The sequence below is a fragment of the Schistocerca piceifrons genome, chromosome 6 (genome assembly GCF_021461385.2).
Source record: "Schistocerca piceifrons isolate TAMUIC-IGC-003096 chromosome 6, iqSchPice1.1, whole genome shotgun sequence".
Classification (NCBI taxonomy): domain Eukaryota; kingdom Metazoa; phylum Arthropoda; class Insecta; order Orthoptera; family Acrididae; genus Schistocerca; species Schistocerca piceifrons.
In genome coordinates this window covers 525,568,009-525,588,292 of record NC_060143.1, presented here as the reverse complement: position 1 = coordinate 525,588,292, position 20,284 = coordinate 525,568,009, and positions in this window count along the sequence as shown.

Here is a 20,284-nt window from a genome sequence, read left to right as displayed (position 1 = left end):
CTGCAATCACTGACAGTGACGACACGCGGGTCCGACGTATACTACCGGACCGCGGCCGATTTAAAGGCTACCACCTAACAAGTGTGGTGTCTGGCAGTGACACCACACTACTATATGCTGTCTGGTATGTAGGTGATACCCATTCCGAAAATTCTCCCTATAAACTAAGTTGGCCATTCACTTTCCCTACTATCGACATTATGTGCTCGTGCTGCTTCACTGTCCAGAGACATTAATGTGACCGCTGCCTGTGTCAACATGCCATAAGCACTTACAGACGGCGGGTAGCAGCACTAGCGGCAGAGGATATATAAAGCGTGGCAGGGGGATGCGGAACACAGTGCAGTTGTTGTCGTTATGCGGAAACGGAGCTATTTATTTCTCGTGCAAAAGGACATGATCATTGACTTTCGGACCAAGGGTGGAAGCTTTTCCGATACGACTAAGCCTGTGAACTGATCGGGTGCCACCGTAGAGGAAGCAAAACCACGCTATCCACAACCGGTGCAAAGGCAACTGTGGTGCACCGCGGAATGTAGACGATAGTCGTAAACGTCGGGCGCGTAGCTGTGAACGGTAGAGTAGACGTGGAGTTGTTGAGCAGTTGACAGCCCAGATGAACCGAGGTCTCCTCAACGACCATTCAATGAACGTTGCGGCGTATCGACCTCTGCACCAGGCGCCTTGTTCATGCACCCATGCTGACTGCTGCTCGTAGGCGACGAAGACTGGATTTTGCAGGACAGTACCGCTACTTTACGCCGATTGAATGGTGACCGGTTGTCTTTCCAGATGAATCACGTTTTATCTCCATCGGACAGAAGGTCGTTGGCGTGCAGCGCGAAACGGGTGAAAGCAAAGGGGTCCAGGCCAGGGATCGAACCGCTATCGTGTAGGTGAATGTTTTCGTGGCCTTTCCTGGATGATCTCGTCATTCTGGAAAGCTCAGCGGGTCAAATAAGTATGCATCTATACTTGGAAACTATGTCTACCCCTACATGCAGTTTGTTTTTCCTCGGCACGATGGCTTCTACCTGCAGGACAATGCAACGTCGCATGCAACTCGCAGTGAACGTGCGTTGTTCAGCGAACACCAGGATGAGTTCGGCGCACTCCACTGGGCACTAAACTCTCCGCATTTTCATCCAGTCAAGCATCTGTGGGACCACCTCGATAGGCGCCATGTACCTCCAGCCGAGAAACCTAGCGCAGCTCGCTGCAACACTGAAGGCAATATGGTTTCACATCCCTGTCGGTGCCTTCGAGAACCTGACTGACACCCTCTTTCCTGCACTTCTCGTAGAGGTCTACGCTGCGAAATGTGGTTATTCGGGCTTTTAACCTGCCGATCACATTGTAATTTGTCAGAGACAGCAAAGGACCTGGATGAGCAGTTGAATGGAATGGACAGTGTCTTGAAAGTAGGATATAAGATGAACATCAACAAAAGCAAAACGAGGATAATGGAATGAAGGCGACTTAAGTCGGGCGATGCTGAGGGAGTTAGATTAGGAAATGAGACACTTAATGTGCTAGACGAATTTTGCTATTTGGGGAGCAAAATAACTGATGATGGTCGAAGTAGTGAGGGTATGAAATGTAGACTGGAAATGGCAATGAAAGTGTTTCTGAAGAAGAGAAATTTGTTAATATGGAATATAGATTTAATTGTTAGGAAGTCGTTTGTGAAAGTATTTGTATGGAGTGTAGCCATATACGGAAGTGAAACATGGACGGTAAATAGTTTGGAAAAGAAGAGAATAGAAGCTTTCGAAATGTGGTGCTACAGAATAATGCTGGAGATTAGACGGGTAGATCACGAAGCTAATGAGGAGGTATTGACTAGAATTGGGCAGAAGAGAAATTTGTGGCACAACTTGACTAAAAGAATGTATCGGTTGGTAGGATATGTTCTGAGGCATCAAGGGATCACCAATTTACTATTGGAGGGCAGCATGGAGGGTAAAAATCGTAGAGGGAGACCAAGAGATGAATGCACTAAGCAGATTCAGAAGGATGTAGGTTGCTGTAGGTACTGGGAGACGGAGAAGCTTGCACAGGATAGAGTGGCATGGAGAGCTGCATCAAACTAGTCTCTGGACTAAAGACCACAACAACAACAACAGCAACAACATGTGGTCATATTAATGTGTTTGGAGATTGTAGTTTTGCAGCGTTGCCCCTAGATATTTAATCGTCGTGACTATGTGAACAAGTCAGTTTTAAAACTGTATTTCTATGCTTTTACATAAGCAAGATGTTACCATGTCTGCTTTTGTCATACAAAACTTTGCCTGTGAGTTCAAGTACTAAATACTGTTCATTTTAACATTCAGCTGTCTTTATTTTAAATTTTAAGTAGCCTACTTATATTTACTGCTACCAGATGGACCTCTTGGTGTCACGTTAACATTCGCCCATTTCTTAACGTGGGTGCCTCAGTCCGTTGCTACCTGTGGCTTTACAGATATGAGCAGCCCATAGTGGCTCGCCTTCATGCAGTCTTTTTAAAATATTGTGTGACAAACCCCTTCTGGCCTGTTATTTATTTTATACATGACATGTAAGTACTGCCACTGCCTTGTATTGTTAGTTAATACTTACATTTCTATAAAAAAAATTTCCTTTCCCAGAAATTTGTAATTATGTTATAGGCCACTTTAAACATTTAAGCCGGCCGGAGTGGCCGTGCGGTTCTAGGCGCTACAGTCTGGAACCGAGCGGCCGCTACGGTCGCAGGTTCGAGAGCAGTTTTAACAGTCGGTTAAACAGGTGTAGGAGAAAATCGATACAACCGAAAACACAATCTCTAGTGTCTAGCCCGCAACCATGATTTGGACTAATGAATATCATCTTCTCTTATGGTAAGGTAATTATGTAAATCAGTGTTCCTATTGAATGCCGTGGATAACTTACAACAAACTTCTTTCCCAAGAAGCTGTGTAGTAAAACCATAAAAAATTAAAAATTGTAAGTGAATCTCTAAGACAATGTGAAATTTTTTCCAAAAGTTTTTTTTGCGACTCTATAATTACTTACTTTATGACGGTACGGAGTATTCATTTTCTCTTGGACCTTTTCCAGTGATAGCTCCCTACCACGGGTCAGCCTGTCTGGCGATCTAACGTTGAGGTGTGGGTAACTGCGAGCTCAGTGAGTTGGCACATCGGTAGCGCGAAATTAAATCCGCTCTGGGCTTCCTCCTCCACGTCACCCCTTCTCCATTTTTCGCTCTTCTCTCTCTCTCTCTCTCTCTCTCTCTCTCTCTCTATGGCCATTAACTGAAATCCACAGGCTCTGCGAGTTACAGCAGCCTACCGCGCAAGCATGGCGGGAGGTGCGCAGAATTTTCACCTAATGGCCGGCGTGCGTTTCAACGACACGCTCCGTACGGCCATACAGGAAGGAGACAGCGCAGCGTGTATACGTGAGCGCGATAATATTTCTCTCCAGCATGCTATCCGGCGTGCTTCACGGCTAGCTCCGCCGGGTAATTACTTTTTAGTTCATTTACTGGACAGCTCTGCATTCGCTTCGGACGAATTATGCGTGTGTGCGTGAGTGCACGCTCGAGGTCGTCTGCCCGTCTCCCACATCAATAATATAGCAGAAGGAAGATGCTTTGACATGGTTTTCTTCTGCTTCAGCCGCGTCACCAGATGAACAGAGTACATGCAGTGACAGTGAGAAAGTACAGTGTATGTGTAGCTATACACGGTTCATGTACTTCACATTTTTTTTCCTTTATTGAGTTTCGATTCCCCCCGCAGGGGGCGGGCTGGCAGCAGCTTAGTACGCCGCTCCTCAGCCTACAGAATTTGTTTAAAAAAAATGAAAACAATAAATAATAAAAGCAGGCAATAAAATCGGTGACTTAAATGGTAAAATTGCGGAAAATTATGGAACTTAAAACACAAAACAAAGGATTGGTGATGCTAATACAATACACAGGAAGCAGACAAGTAAAATAATAGACAGACAATTAAGAAACACGGTGACAGTCTGGTTTACGTTCTCAAGAGATATAAAAATCACACCCAGCGACAGCATGATTTCTGTTTGCAACACTTTGGAAAGATGCCCAACACTGAACACTCACTTGAACACTGCACTAAAAAGTTGGCACATACACTCCTGGAAATGGAAAAAAGGACACATTGACACCGGTGTGTCAGACCCACCATACTTGCTCCGGACACTGCAAGAGGGCTGTACAAGCAATGATCACACGCACGGCACAGCGGACACACCAGGAACCGCGGTGTTGGCCGTCGAATGGCGCTAGCTGCGCAGCATTTGTGCACCGCCGCCGTCAGTGTCAGCCAGTTTGCCGTGGCATACGGAGCTCCATCGCAGTCTTTAACACTGGTAGCATGCCGCGACAGCGTGGACGTGAACCGTATGTGCAGTTGACGGACTTTGAGCGAGGGTGTATAGTGGGCATGCGGGAGGCCAGGTGGACGTACCGCCGAATTGCTCAACACGTGGGGCGTGAGGTCTCCACAGTACATCGATGTTGTCGCCAGTGGTCGGCGGAAGGTGCACGTGCCCGTCGACCTGGGACCGGACCGCAGCGACGCACGGATGCACGCCAAGACCGTAGGATCCTACGCAGTGCCGTAGGGGACCGCACCGCCACTTCCCAGCAAATTAGGGACGCTGTTGCTCCTGGGGTATCGGCGAGGACCATTCGCAACCGTCTCCATGAAGCTGAGCTACGGTCCCGCACACCGTTAGGCCATCTTACGCTCACGCCCCAACATCGTGCAGCCCGCCTCCAGTGGTGTCGCGACAGGCGTGAATGGAGGGACGAATGGAGACGTGTCGTCTTCAGCGATGAGAGTCGCTTCTGCCTTGGTGCCAATGATGGTCGTATGCGTGTTTGGCGCTGTGCAGGTGAGCGCCACAATCAGGACTGCATACGACCAAGGCACACAGGGCCAACACCCAGCATCATGGTGTGGGGAGCGATCTCCTACACTGGCCGTACACCACTGGTGATCGTCGAGGGGACACTGAATAGTGCACGGTACATCCAAACCGTCATCGAACCCATCGTTCTACCATTCCTAGACCGGCAAGGGAACTTGCTGTTCCAACAGGACAATGCACGTCCGCATGTATCCCGTGCCACCCAACGTGCTCTAGAAGGTGTAAGTCAACTACCCTGGCCAGCAAGATCTCCGGATCTGTCCCCCATTGAGCATGTTTGGGACTGGATGAAGCGTCGTCTCACGCGGTCTGCACGTCCAGCATGAACGCTGGTCCAACTGAGGCGCCAGGTGGAAATGGCATGGCAAGCCGTTCCACAGGACTACATCCAGCATCTGTACGATCGTCTCCATGGGAGAATAGCAGCCTGCATTGCTGCGAAAGGTGGATATACACTGTACTAGTGCCGACATTGTGCATGCTCTGTTGCCTGTGTCTATGTGCCTGTGGTCCTGTCAGTGTGATCATGTGATGTATCTGACCCCAGGAATGTGTCAATAAAGTTTCCCCTTCCTGGGACAATGAATTCACGGTGTTCTTATTTCAATTTCCAGGAGTGTATATGACGCACCACAGCCGAGGGCAGACAGGGAGAACCTGCACAGATGATGGGAAAGAAAAGGGGGAAGGAGAGGAATAATGAAGTGGGGGGGAAGGGGAACGGAGCCGATGGAGGCCGAGGACTCATAAGATGTGGGGGGAAGGGGGGCTGGGCAGATGTGAGAGGGAGTGGGGAAAGTCATAGGAGGGGAATGCAAAAGGACTCGGGGGGGGGGGGGGGGGGGGAGAGAAGGGAGGCAGAGAGGGGGTACGTGGGGAAAAGACAGGATGGAAGGGGGCAAGAGGGAGTCCAGGGAAAGGACAGAGGAAAGGAGGGGGCGATGAGGACCAGATTTGATAGGAGGAATAAATGGAGGGAGAGAGGGCATCATCCAGGAGGGGGAATTAATGGAAGCCACCTTGGGAAAGGAGATGTAGGGTGTAGAGATGGAGGGTAGGGGGGACCCAATGGTGAAGGCGCGGTGAAGGGCAGGGGTTGGGGAGGAGAGGAGCAACCAGGGGATGAGGGGAATCAAGGCGGTGGGAGGTGTAGAGCATGCAGATATGTTCAAGGAATAGGAGCAGATCGGGGAAAGGAATAAGGTCGTAGAGGATCCACGTGGTGGACGGGAGGCATATATGGAAGGTGAGGTGTAGTGCATGGTGCTCGATGATCTGGAGGAACTTATAGAATTTGGGGGAGGGGGGGATATCCTGGTGGGACTGGCATAATAGAGGATGGGACAGATTAAGGATTTGTAGGTGTGGAGGATGGTAGAGGGTGTCAGACCCGATGTCTGGCCAGAGAGGGGTTTGAGGAGCCGGAGGCAATTGTGGGCTTTGGATTGGATGGAGCGGCGAGGAGGGATCCAGGTGTGGTGACAGTCAATGGTGAGGCCTAGATAGGTGAGGGTTGGGGAGAGATGGTCAGGACGGGTGCAGATGGTAAGGCAAACATCAGTACTTCACATTTCACATAGGATCTTTGCATTGAAATTAATCTATGGCTCGTCAAAACACACATGTCTTATCTTCCTTATTTTGAGTCATCAGTCTTGTGACTGGTCCCGTGTGGTACTAAGTTTCTACCCTTTGCAGCTTTCTCTACTATTATGCTGCGAAATAAAAACTTTGAGGTTCGCCGATGACATTGTAATTCTATCAGAGACAGCAAAGGACTTGGAAGAGCAGTTGAACGGGATGGACAGTGTCTTGAAAGGAGGATATAAAATGAACGTCAACAAAAGCAAATCGAGGATAATGGAATGTAGTCGAATTAAGTCGGGTGATGCTGAGGGAACTAAATTAGGAAATGAGATACTTAAAGTAGTAAAGGAGTTTTGCTATTTGGGGAGCAAAATAACTGATGATGGTCAAAGTAGAGAAGGTATAAAATGTAGACTGGCAATGGCAAGGAAAGCCTTTCAGAAAAAGAGAAATTTGTTAACATCGAGTATAGATTTAAGTGTCAGGAAGTCGTTTCTGAAAGTATTTGTATGGAGTGTAGCCATGTATGGAAGTAAAACATGGACGATAAATAGTTTGGACAAGAAGAGAATAGAAGCTTTCGAAATGTGGTGCTACAGAAGAATGCTGAAGATTAGATGGGTAGATCACATAACTAATGATGAAGTATTGAATAGAATTGGGGAGAAGAGGAGTATGTGGCACAACTTGACAAGAAGAAGCGACCGGTTAGTAGAACATGTTCTGAGGCGTCAAGGGATCACAAATTTAGCATTGGAGGGCAGCGTGGAGGGTAAAAATCATAGAGGGAGTCAAAGAGATGAATACACTAAGAAGATTCAGCAGAATGTGGGTTGCAGTAAGTACTGGGACATGAAGAAGTTGCACAGGACAGGGTAGCATGGAGAGCTGCATCAAACCAGTCTCAGGACTGAAGACCACAACAAAAACAACAACAACATGCTGGCGTAAGTCGTTGCCAGCACAGTGGTCGGGAAAGATGTAGCGCGAAGATCGACAGGAGGCGCAGGATCAAGCTCGCCTATAATGAGAGAGGCCTGAGACAAAAATGGCTCTGAGCACAATGGGACTTAACATCTGTGCTCATCAGTCCCCTAGAACTTAGAACTACCTAAACCTAAGTAACCTAAGGACATCACACACATCCATGCCCGAGGCAGGATCGAACCTGCGACCATAGCCGTCACGCGGTTCCAGACTGAAGCATCTAGAACACCAGCCGGCTGGTCTGAGACACACCGACAGTCAAAAGGCCACCAACGCCCTCTCGCCAGCAAGTATTACGGCCGCCGCGTCTGACTGGAGGGCGTCAGTCACTGAATTAGTAACTCACACTCCAGTCTGCCATTCATTCGCGCACTGACTCACTGACTAACTCAGGCTACGGCAGTGCATAGCGATGAGATCAAGACTAGCAGCGAGACAAAAGTTTGTAATAGCAAAACTGCCGATATTGTGTGCAAGAGGGCTATTACAGGTGAGCTTGTATCACAACATTTGGACTCTATTAAAGTTAAGTATCCAGGTCATGCAAATAAAGAACTGTATTAATTTGGGTATTCATTTGTGTTGTAGAAAGATGATACCAGCCACCCATAACAACACCTCTCCCTTGATTCTTTATGGTACAAGACCCTATCATGGAAGTCACTCCCCAACATGTTAAAACATGTCCTGTCACCTTGTCCCTTCACCCTGTCGTCTTGCCCACTCATCTTCTCATTGCATTCCATAGGTTTCTTTCTTCGTCGATTCAGTCCTCTACCTTTTTAAATCCTCGTATAGTACCACATCTCAAGCTCTTCAAATCTCTTCTTTCCCATTTCCCTCGGTCTGATTCAGTAGTACACAGTGTTGCGTTCCAAAAATATATCATCACAAACTTCTTCGCCTCTGTGACCCCTACGTTTGATGCTAGTAAACTTCTTTAAACGCGCGGAGTAGCCGTGCGGTCCGAAGCGCCTTGCTACAGTTCGCGCGGCTGCACCCCCCCCCCCCTCCCCTCCCTCCCGGCGGGGGTTCGAGTCCTCTCTCGGGAACGCGCGTGTGTTGTCCTCAGGCAAAGTTTAAGTTAGATTTAAGTAGAGTAAGTAGAGTGTATGCCTGTGGACCGATGACCTCAGCAGGTTGGTCTCATAGGAACTTACCACCACTTCTCTTGAACAGGAATGGCCTCTTTGCTGTGACAGTCCACTTCCTATGATCTCACAGATTCGTTCGTCATGTGTTATTTTTCTTTCAGGTTAGCAACATTTCTTACCCTCGTGTAATTGGTGGTCAGCATTTTTGCTTTTAAATTTACCCCTAGTCTCATTTTCTCTGTTCGTCATTTCTTTCGTCTTGCTTTGGTTTACTCACAGTCTATATTCTGGGCTTAGCAGACTGCCGAACAGGGTCTGTATGTAAGTCTTAATGTATTCATCAAATCTTTTTGTTTCATTTTTGGTGTATAAATCGAACAGTAGGGACGAAAGGCTACATTCCTCTCTTAAGGCACGTGTCAACTAGCAAGTAAACTTCCGCAAGTCGCTTGCATAAGCTACTTCTGCAAGTTCTTTGCCTGTGTAAACTCCCGCAGCAAGTTGACTTCCGCAGGTTTCATCATCTTGGAGAAGTAGCTTCTGCAAGCTAGTGTAAACGGTTCTCCGTAGCTTGCTGCAATTACTTGCTGGACTTTACAGTTGCGGGAAGCTTTTTCGGAACGTGCAGAAGCGTATACAGTGCGAAATGTCACTCTTGAAGTTCGTGTGGACAAGTGAAAAAACACAATGACTTATTCCGCGAGTGGAGTGCTTTCCCGTGTTGTGGGACACACAACACATGGACTTTCAAAATCGGTTAAAAAAACACGACGCATTGGAAATTATTGCGTCAGAATCGGACACTACAGAGCCAGAAATACGGGAAAAAATCCACAATTTGCTTACGCAGTATAATCAAGAACAAAATTAATTGAAGTAAAGAAAAAGTGGACAGAGTTCAGACGACTTATATAAAAGTAAATGGAAATACTTTGATTTCATTAAATTTATGTTTCCTTCCTACACACTAAAAGAAACCGGAGATAATATGGTAAGTGAAACAAATTTTATATTCTGCATATAGTATTTATTACTTTTATTACAGATGTGTTTAAGTTTACATTCTCTTCAAAATCAATTGAAATTTAAAGACGTCTGTATTGCCAGGCTACTTCCCCTTTCCCCTTCTGGTGCAACAAAGTAGTTTGTGAATTCATTTCTGACTTCCTTGGCCAGCTGTGGCCAATTAAGTATGTTTATTGGTTCCAGCGGTATATTCATTTCTGTCCGTACGTCTTTGCGCCATTCTCCTTGCTTCTGTAAATCTTGAGAATCAAATGTGTCAGGTGGGACATAAACGGAATTTCTACTCTCTTCTGTGAGTAAAACGTTGTGAAGAGCACAAATCGATTGACAGTTTGCCTCGATTTCTCTGAGTTTAGAAGAATCTGAATTCTTAATACTCGAAAACGTATGCATATAAGCGCAAACAAGTTTTCAGGCACATTTCTTGCTCTAGATAGCCGGTACTTAAACATATGATTTTGCACTGGTTGTTCTCTAAAGGGTAGGGCTTAATAAAATAATTTTTTAGAGCAAATGAATCATCAGCAACAATGACGTAAGGTATTTGCACAGTTCTACCAGGTAAATTTCCAGGAACTGATACATTCAAAGAATTAGACTCAAGACATTCTCACAGTCTACAATTATTAAAAACTCCATTAGATATTCTACCATTACTGCCCACATCGAAGTATATAACTCTTTAGTCAGGTCTAATCAGTGCCAATAGCACAATACTGTGGTTCCCTTTATAATTAAAGCACACACTGCCTTCTTTCTTCGGGCCATGTTTGACTATATGTTTTCCATCCATAGCGCCAATACAGTTTGGAAAATCCCACCTATTCTCAAAACCAGTAGCGATTTATATTCATTCTTCTTCTGTTGAAGGTACCTAAAATTATAGAAAACAAAATTATATCTGAAATCTATCCCTTTCAAGATAAATATTACATTACAATGTTTATTTTAGGGATCAGAAAACGCCAGGGAAGATAATGAGTGTTAGACAGATAAAGTCCTGGAAAAAGCGCAAGAAAGGAGAATTTCGAAAAGAAAAAAAATACCGAGGAAAATTCAGACACTATTCTAACTAAGCAATAGAAGCGATGCACAAACCTGTTGATGAACATCAGGTGTTTGGAGACTATGTGGCAACGCGAATTAAGGTTACTATCACAAATGTCAAGTCGAGAAAAAATTAAGGGGGATAATACAAAAGGCAATACTTGAAGTATGTGAGGAAGATGAAACTATAACTAATTCTTGGATGACAGGATAAAGTAGTTTCATCTGCACACCATCAGAGAAAGTAATTATTATTTGTAATACTGCCCAAGTTCATCATCCACAAAGTAAGTGTTTCGTGAATTTTCTGCTTAAGCGAATTACTTGTGTGAGTTATTAAATATCAAAATAGTAATCTTCAAATATTCTCTCTTCAAACATTCATATAGAGCCACACAGCAGTCCGTAGCAACTCGAGAGATTGTGCAAACGGATACTCCGAAAAGGTACATCAAAGAGTGAAAACTATCACCTAAAACTTAAAAAAAAGTAATTCAGTGAAATAAATATAAGCGTACGACTATTGACAATAAATACTTATTTCACATTTACGTGTTTTCTTCTCTTCGCTGTGGCTAAAAGTCGAAGAGTAATTAAAAGACGATCTCGTGGTGATATAGCTTGTCGCGTGTTTGTATCCTATTTCCGAATATTTGATTCTACAAATGACAAGAGCTGTTCAAAACGTGCAAAAGACATTATCAGAAAGTTTGTGACTTGAGAAAAGTCCTCTGATCTCAGATCGTTCAGTATTGTTTCTTGGAAACTTAGGCATGAACGCCTCTGTATACATTTCTTTACCCAAACACTTCTCTTTTTCTTAAATTTTCGGATTTTGTCACGCTGTTTCTTTAACAATAACAATACAACAACACAGGCGGCTGCTCTGGTTTGTGCACACGACATTGTAATCTACAACTTGCCTGTCTCACAACGCGAACTGTAGTGGATACACTTCCGCACGTACTTGCAGCGAGGTCGTGAAATTAACTTGCCGAAGCGACTTGCAGAAGTCAACTTCCGCAAGTTTTCGTACTAATGTAAACACCTCAGCAAGCACTTGCAGAAGTTAGTTGTTGAAGTTACTTGCTAATGGACATCCGCCTTTACACCCTTTTTAATTCGAGCACACGGACCTTGATTTTTCCATTCTAACTGTTCACTCTTACTTCTTTTTCAAGATGCTGTCTAGAGTTAACGAAGCTTTCAGTCGGTTTTGTGATCTGTTCGGACTGCACCGACCGACAAACACCTCACTCCTCATAAACAGAGATATGTAATTGAGGTTGTCGCACAGTAGGTCGCATAATGAAAAAAGAAAGACACTCGCAAGATCACTAATAATTAACATTTGGGGTAGGTTGTCTGTCCATCGAACAGATGATAGTGGATCACATTAACCCAATTTTATTTACTCCTCGCAAGCACACACATAGAAAGGAAGCACTCATTACTGAATTTACCAAAAAACGAAAATGAAAAAAAATACAATTAGTGAACATTGGGACAGTTACTAGAGCCTTACAAACACAAGTAAGAAAAGGAAATGCAAATGGTAAACATCGAGGGAATTTTTAAAAATCTTAGATCTACTTTGCAAAGCCGATAAGGAATGCATAAGGCAATAGTGACGGTATCTCAACACGTTGTTCCTTATGAAATGTATTATTGCTGTTGGGTGCACAATGATTGCTCCGATCATACTACGAAACAAAACCTGAGTTCCGAATGTAAATACCCAATTGTGCTTGTTCATGAATAAGTCCTCTAGTACAAGGCGGCATCTCGAGTCTATCCTATTGCTTGAGCCTTGTCCCGCAGTTACGCAGGGTCAGCCATCGTTAATTGGATTTGGCAGGTCAATGGTTAAGGGGTGGCGGGATGCCCTTCCTGCCGCCACCCCGTACCCCGCGGGACGGAATTAGTGTACCCCAACTGTGTACGTCGAGTGTAATCCATGGAATAGTGCGAATGTGTTCAGATGTCTGCGAGCCGTGTAACTGAGGCGGAACATGGGGACCAGCCCGGTATTCACCTAGCGGGATGTGGAACACAAGGCGGCATCTCGAGTGACGATGCATAATCAAGTTTAAAAGGAGCGAATCGGAAACACCTGATTCCTCTATTGATTGCCAACGATGCAAACCACCTTTACTGGAACCTGTGCCGACTGAGGTGGCGCAGTTGTTTGCACTCGCATTCGGGAGGACGACGGTTCAAACCCAAGTCCGGCCATCCTCATTTAGGGTTTCTGTGATTTCCCTAAATAGCTTCAGGTAAATGCCGGGGTGGTTTGTAGTATTTCTGTCTTCACAGCCATCATATTCGACTACAAGAAGCTCTTCTTAGAGCAGTTGGGAAGGCAGCAGTTCCAAGATGACATAATGTGATGTGAGGTATCGATAACAGACGGTTTTTTCGGTACGGATATCGTGAGAAAGACCACCTAAATTGTAGTCCTTCTTCGCGATTGGCTTCCGCGTTCGGAAGTTGCGCACCAAAATGATAATGTTCTGTTATTAATATTAGAAGAAAACTAAACAACATATTTACTTGCATTTCAGATTGAAGCATTTCTCAACAGCGTGCTATCATTCCATTATTTCATAAGTATTAATAAGCAGAAGAATAATAAACAACAGCTAAAGGATAGGCAGACGAATCGCTGCGGTGGTCTTCGGATCGCACCGAACTTGGATGGCGGGCGAAGTGGTTCAGCTGTAAGGTCAGAGCTGGTTCGGCAGTATCCGAGGACAGACATGTTGTCTCCGCGGTCAGGATGAGTTAAGACTTAATTAGCATTACGTAACTTGTATATGTGAGAGCTGCTTGGGTAGCCTCGGAGGACACACACGTTGTCTGCCGCAGTCGGTGTCAGGACTTTGTTAGCAAACTATGGTTATTTGGATAAGTAGTTAGGAACAGTGTGATAGTAATTAAGGAAATACACAGATGATTATTTTGCTGAAGAATGGAAATTATTTGTGACTGTGAAGTGGATTGTAATTGCGCAGTTTCTCGTGTTCTGGCAATAAAAAGTGAGTGGCATCTCGTATAAACAACTAATAGAAAATTTAATTATTTCCAAAGTATTTGTCCCTCACTAAGAGTTTATTAAAGCCTCAAGATAACGGGTTCACGACCTACGTGCTGTTTTCCGGGCAGGGGACAACAAGTACAGAAGACTACAGGGTGGTGAATGTTTGTTAGAATTTGAGCACTCATCTCAGGGCGGTGGAAGCAGATAGGCACCTCGCGTGTACTGCAGCCTTAGAATAAATGACGCCAGCGACACGTCATCTGTGGTAAGACAGAGGAGGTATGAAGGAGAGAAATTTTCGATGGAAAGGATTTATCATACGCACGTATATATCACCGTCTCCCTCTCTTTTTCAACATGCCATAGGTTCCTTTGAAACGACACGACCGACTTTCTTCCCTAATGCGATAGGATCGATGACCTTGCTGTTTGGTCCCCACACCCAAATCAACTAACTAACACAACTGGGATCTTCGTGTTTACTTTATTTTTATCCAATTTGCAGTTATTGGCTCGGTTCTACCTTTTTTACATATTTCTTTAATTTTATCTCGCACATCATTTTTAAGACAGAGAGATTCTTCGTGCCAAAGTATACGATTTTTACATGATGACGATGCAAATCTAACCATATTCTATTCAGTTATACACTGAAGCGCCAAAGAAACCGGTATCGGCATGCGTATTCAAATAAAGAAATGCACACAAAGAGATATGTAAACTGGCAGAATACGGCGCTGCGGTCAGTAACGCCTATATAAGATAACAAGGGTCTGACGCACTTGTTAGATCGGTTACTGCTGCTACAACGGCAGGTTATGACGATTTAAGTCAGTTTGAACGTGGTATCTTAGCCGGCGCACGGGCGATAGGACACAGCATGTCCGAGGTGGCGATGAAGTGGGGACTTTCCCGCACTACCATTTCATGAGCGTGGCATAAAAGTCAGGAATCCGGTAAGACATGGAAATCTCCAACATCACTGCGGCCGGAAAAAGAGCCTGCAAGAATGGTACCAACGACAACTGAAGGGAGCCGTTCAACGTGACATAAGTGCAGCCCTTCCGCAAATTGCTGCAGATTTCAGTGGTGGGCCATGAACAAGTGGCAGAGTGCGAACCATTCAACGAAACAACATCGATATGGGCTTTCGGCGCCGAAGGCCCAGTCGTGCACTCTTCATGACTGCACGACACAAAGCTTAACTCCTCGCCTGGGCCTGTCAGCACCGACATTGGACTGTTGATGACTGGAAACATGTTGCCTGGTCGGACGAGTCTCATCTCAGATTCTATCGAGCGGATGGACGTGTACGGGTATGGAGACAAGGTCATGAATCCATGGACCCTGCATGTCAGTAGGGGACTGTTCAAGCTGATGGAGTAGATAGTGTCGGAAGTTCCATGCGGCTTTTCGCGGATGATGCTGTAGTATACAGAGAAGTTGCAGCAATAGAAAATTGTAGCGAAATGCAGGAAGATCTGCAGCGGGTAGGCACTTGGTGCAGGGAGTAGCAACTGACCCTTAACATAGACAAATGTAATGTATTGCGAATACATACAAAGAAGGATCCTTTATTGTATGATTATATGATAGCGGAACAAACACTGGTAGCAGTTACTTCTGTAAAATATCTGGGAGTATGGGTGCGGAACGATTTGAAGTGGAATGATCATATAAAATTAATTGTTGGCAAGGCGGGTGCCAGGTTGAGATTCATTGGGAGAGTTCTTAGAAAATGTAGTCCATCAACAAAGGAGGTGGCTTACAAAACACTCGTTCGACATATACTTCAGTATTGCACATCAGTGTGGGATCCGTACCAGATCGGGTTGACGGAGGAGATAGAGAAGATCCAAAGAAGAGCGGCGCGTTTCGTCACAGGGTTATCTGGTAACACCGATAGCGTTACGGAGATGTTTAGCAAACTCAAGTGGCAGAATCTGCAAGAGAGGCGCTTTGCATCGCGGTGTAGCTTGTTGTCCAGGGTTTCGAGGGGGTGCGTTTCTGGATGAGGTATCGAATATATTGCTTCCCCCTACTTATACCTCCCGATGAGATCACGAATGCAAAATTAGAGAGATTAGAGCGCGCACGGAGGCTTTCAGACAGTCGTTCTTCCCGCGAACCATACGCGAGTGGAACAGAAAAGGGAGGTAATGACAGTGACACGTAAAGTGCCCTCCGCCACACACCGTTGGGTGGCTTGCGGAGTATAAATGTAGATGTAGATGTAGGTTCTGTAGTGTTGTGGGGCGTGTGCAGTTGGAGTGATATGGGACCCTGATACATCTAGATACGACTGTCACAGGTGACACGTACGCAAGCGTCCTGTCTGATCACCTGTATCCATTCATGTCCATTGTGCATACCGACGGACTTGGGCAGTTCCAGCAGGACAATGCCACATCATACACGTATAGAATTGCTACTCTTCTGAGTTTACTTCCGCTGTCCACCAAACTCCCCAGATGTGAGCAATACTGAGCACATCTGGGATGCCTTGCAACGTGCCGTTCAGAACAGACCTCCACCCACTCATACTCTTACGGATTTATGGACAGTCCTGCAGGATTCATGGAGTCAGTTCCCTCCAGCTCCACTTCAGACATTAGTCGAGTCCATGCCACGACGTGCTGCTGTAATTCTGCGTGATCGCGGGGCCCTGCACTATATTAGGCAGGTGTATCAGTTCCTTTAGCTCTTCAGTGTGTATTAGGTATTCATCATTTGTTAACCTTTAGGGTAGTAAGTCATCTCTTACGCTTTTCGGCACTAGATGGCTTCACTTTCCCTTGCAATATGCGGGTCGCTAGTTTTCGTTCGGGGCTGCCTTCTACCGCCGAGTCTTTCCTTATCTCGACTTCACATGCGGCAGTCACGTGCCCAGAGCCACTGTGTAGCGTATCCTACGTTGTTAAGCATTTCTCACCCTTTTCGCTTTATTTGACCGCTCAGTTTTCTTAGGTTTTTTTAGTGGCTCTGTGGTGCGACGCCCGCAGTTTCATTCTGACTAACCCAATCGTATCAACCTCATATTTGTAGTTGGACAGTGAATCCCAACTATTATTATAACTAACAACAGTTAATTGCTATAAAATTTGTTATTGTAGTTTCTTCATTTTCCATTTTGCACCAGACGATGTGCTCATAATTTCCAGATACCAACCGCGATTTTGAGCCAACAAAACTATTGACAACTGAAGCAGTTAATTATTTGGCTCTACTATGAAGCTCAGTTGCTGAAGTCCCTGTAGTCAAATATTGTACTGATTTACAAACTTCTGCGAATCCCTGCCATACGCTCGATAGAAATTCCTTGTGGTCCCGACCATACTGTCTTCCTCACGTTTACATATCGTCTTTCTTTCAGGAATCTTTTCTCAGTGGTGGAAGTCAAGCACCCATCGTACAGTTGTACTCTTTTGGCACTGTTTTAGCAGAGTGGAATTCTTTTAGCTATCATCCATAAATGTAGATCCGATATTCAGACGTTGATGTCATGAAATTGTCGTCTTTTCTGTTTTCTCACATTTATTTTCTTTTTTTCATATTGTTATTTCCTTTTGGGCGAATATGTATCCAGCAGTCTTTGACCATAATAAATTCCCCTGACTGCCCCAGACTAGGTGCATCCCTGCTGTTGTCTTTCGAGGTATAAACTGTTCCGTCAACTGGGCTATAGTGCCGTAGAGAATGAGGATTGCCCACAGCGGTGAAAATGGTATAAATGAAATGGATAAAGTATACGTTGCGTGTGTGGTAAGAAAACTGGGAAGTATTCCCGCAAGCAGTGATAGGTGAGCCCTAAATCTCTAAATTATGCAGTAAGTATAAATCCTACGCTCGGGAAACAATGTGGAAATGCTACTGACTATTATGTTTATTAGAAACAATGTCACACACACACACACGCACACACACACACCCAGGCATGCACGCTTACACACTTACATAATCTAGAGAACGTTGAAATAAACTTGGCATATCTATCATTTGCCTATTAACAAATATGTAATGATTCATGAAAGTGATCCAAAGAGTAAAAATGTGCTACGTTTCTGTTCATACCTCCCAGCTGCACAATAAGGATATGAGGATGTTTCGTCCTGTTTGTAATGACTGATTTCAAACATAAAGTTAGCTTTTACTATCAGGATCAATAAGCAGTTTGTGAATCTGAATTCCACCTAACATCACAGTATTGGGCGACATCACTCTGCACAATTTTTAGCAAGCAATGATCATCGAAACAGCACCTATCGATCTGCCTCATCTGCACCTGTAAGCTAGTAGCACGCACAGAGAAGATACTTATTGCTGTTGTTTTATGACTACCACTAAATACGTAGTTTCCAATACGCCATATTCATCCACCATACGGCGAGGCTACGATATACAACAAGACAACGGACATGAAATGCGACATTATGCGTGTGTAATGATTTGATTTTCTACAGAAATAATTCCGGAAGAGACTCGTTACTAGGCAGATACATTATAAAAAAAATACAGGCATTTGATTTACAAACAGACATAGGGCCTCAAAGCAGTAGATATAGAATTTAGTTTCACAATGATACTCTGTAAAGTACTTTGTACTTTTGTGTGTGTGTGTGTGTGTGTGTGTGTGTGTGTGTGTGTGTGTGTGTGTGTGTGTTCTTACATAATGTTTTGATGAATAATGGAAAACTTTAAAATTTGTTTTAGTGTTTGAGAGTGTGTATGTGTGTGTGTACACGCAATGCCACCCACTGACGTCTTTAATTTTAGTAAGACATGACACAATCAGGTGACGGAGGAGAGAGATCTTATGCATTTTTAGTCTGTTTACAGAATCATTCAGTAGTCTTGGTTGTCATAAATACACTGAAGAGCCAAAGAAATTGGTATACCTGCCTAATATCGTGCACGGCCCCCACGAGCACACGAAAGGGCAGCAGTACGACGTTGCATGTACCAGACTGCATGTTCCCGAATAATGTCTCAAGTACTGCTGGAGGAAACTGACACCAAGAATCCTGCAGGGCTGTCCATAAATCCGTAAGAGTACGAGGGGTGGAGATCTCTTCTGAACAGCACGTTGCAAGGCATCCCGGGTATGCTCTACAATGTTCGTATCTGGGGTTCAAAATGGCTCTGAGCACTATGGGACTCAACATCTTAGGTCATAAGTCCCCTAGAACTTAGAACTACTTAAACCTAACTAACCTAAGGACATCACACACACCCATGCCCGAGGCAGGATTCGAACCTGCGACCGTAGCAGTCCCGCGGCTCCGGACTGCAGCGCCAGAACCGCTAGACCACCGCGGCCGGCTCGTATCTGGGGAGTTTGGCTGCCAGCGGAAGTCTTTGAACTCAGAAGAATGTTCCTGGAGACAGTCTGAGCAATTGTGGTCGTGTGGGGTGTTGCATTGTCCTGCTGGAATGGCCCAAGTCCGTCGAAATGCACGATGAACATTAATGGATGCAGGTGAACAGTCAGGATGCTTACGTGTCACTTGTCGTATCTAGACGTATCAGTGGTCCCATACAACTCCAACTGCACACTCCCCACAACATTACAGAGCCTCCACCAGCTTGAACTGTCCCCTACTGGCGTGCTAACTCCATGGACCCATGTTGTCTCCGTACCCGTACACGTCCGTCTGCTCGATACAAACTAAAAAGAGATACAGAATTGCTACACACTGGCTTCCCGAACTCTCTTCTGAGTTTACTTCCACTGTCCACCAAACTCCCCAGATGTGAACAATACCTAGCACATCTGGGATGCCTTGCAACGTGCCGTTCAGAACAGATCTTCACCCACTCATACTCTTACGAATTTATGGTCAGTCCTGCAGGATACACGGTGTCAGTTCCCTCCAGCAGTACTTCAGACATTGGTCGTGTCCGTACCATGGTGTGTTGCGGTAGTTCTGTGTGATCGTGGGTGCCCTACACGATATTAGGCAGGTATATCAGTTCCTTTGGCTCTTCATTGTGTATTAGGTATTCATCATTTGTTAACCTTTACGGTAGTCAGTTATGTCTTACGCTGTTCGGCACTGTATGGCTTCACTTTCTCTTGCAATATGAGGGTCGCTAGTTTTCGTTCGGGGCTGCCTTCTACTGCCGCGTCTATCTCGACTTCACATGTGGCAGTCACGTGCCCAGAGCCCTGTGTTCACAGTGTGCGGCAGCCACGCCCATCACTGTATGGTGTATCCTTTGTTGTTAAGTATTTCTCGCCATTTTCGCTTTATTTGACCGCTCAGATTTCTTAGGTTTTTTAGTGGCTTTCTGGTGCGACGCCCGCCGTTTCATTCTGACTAACCCAATCGTATCAACCTCATATTAGTAGTTGGACAGTGAATCTCCAGTATTATTACAACTAAAAACTGTTAAGTGTTATAAAATCTGTTATTATAGTTTCTTCATTTTCCATTTTGCACCTGACGATGTGCTCATGATTTCCCGATACCAATCGCGATTTTGAACCAACAAAACTATTGACAACTGAAGCAGTTAATTACTTGGCTCTACTATGATGCTCAGTTGCTGAAGTCCCTGTAGTCAAATATTA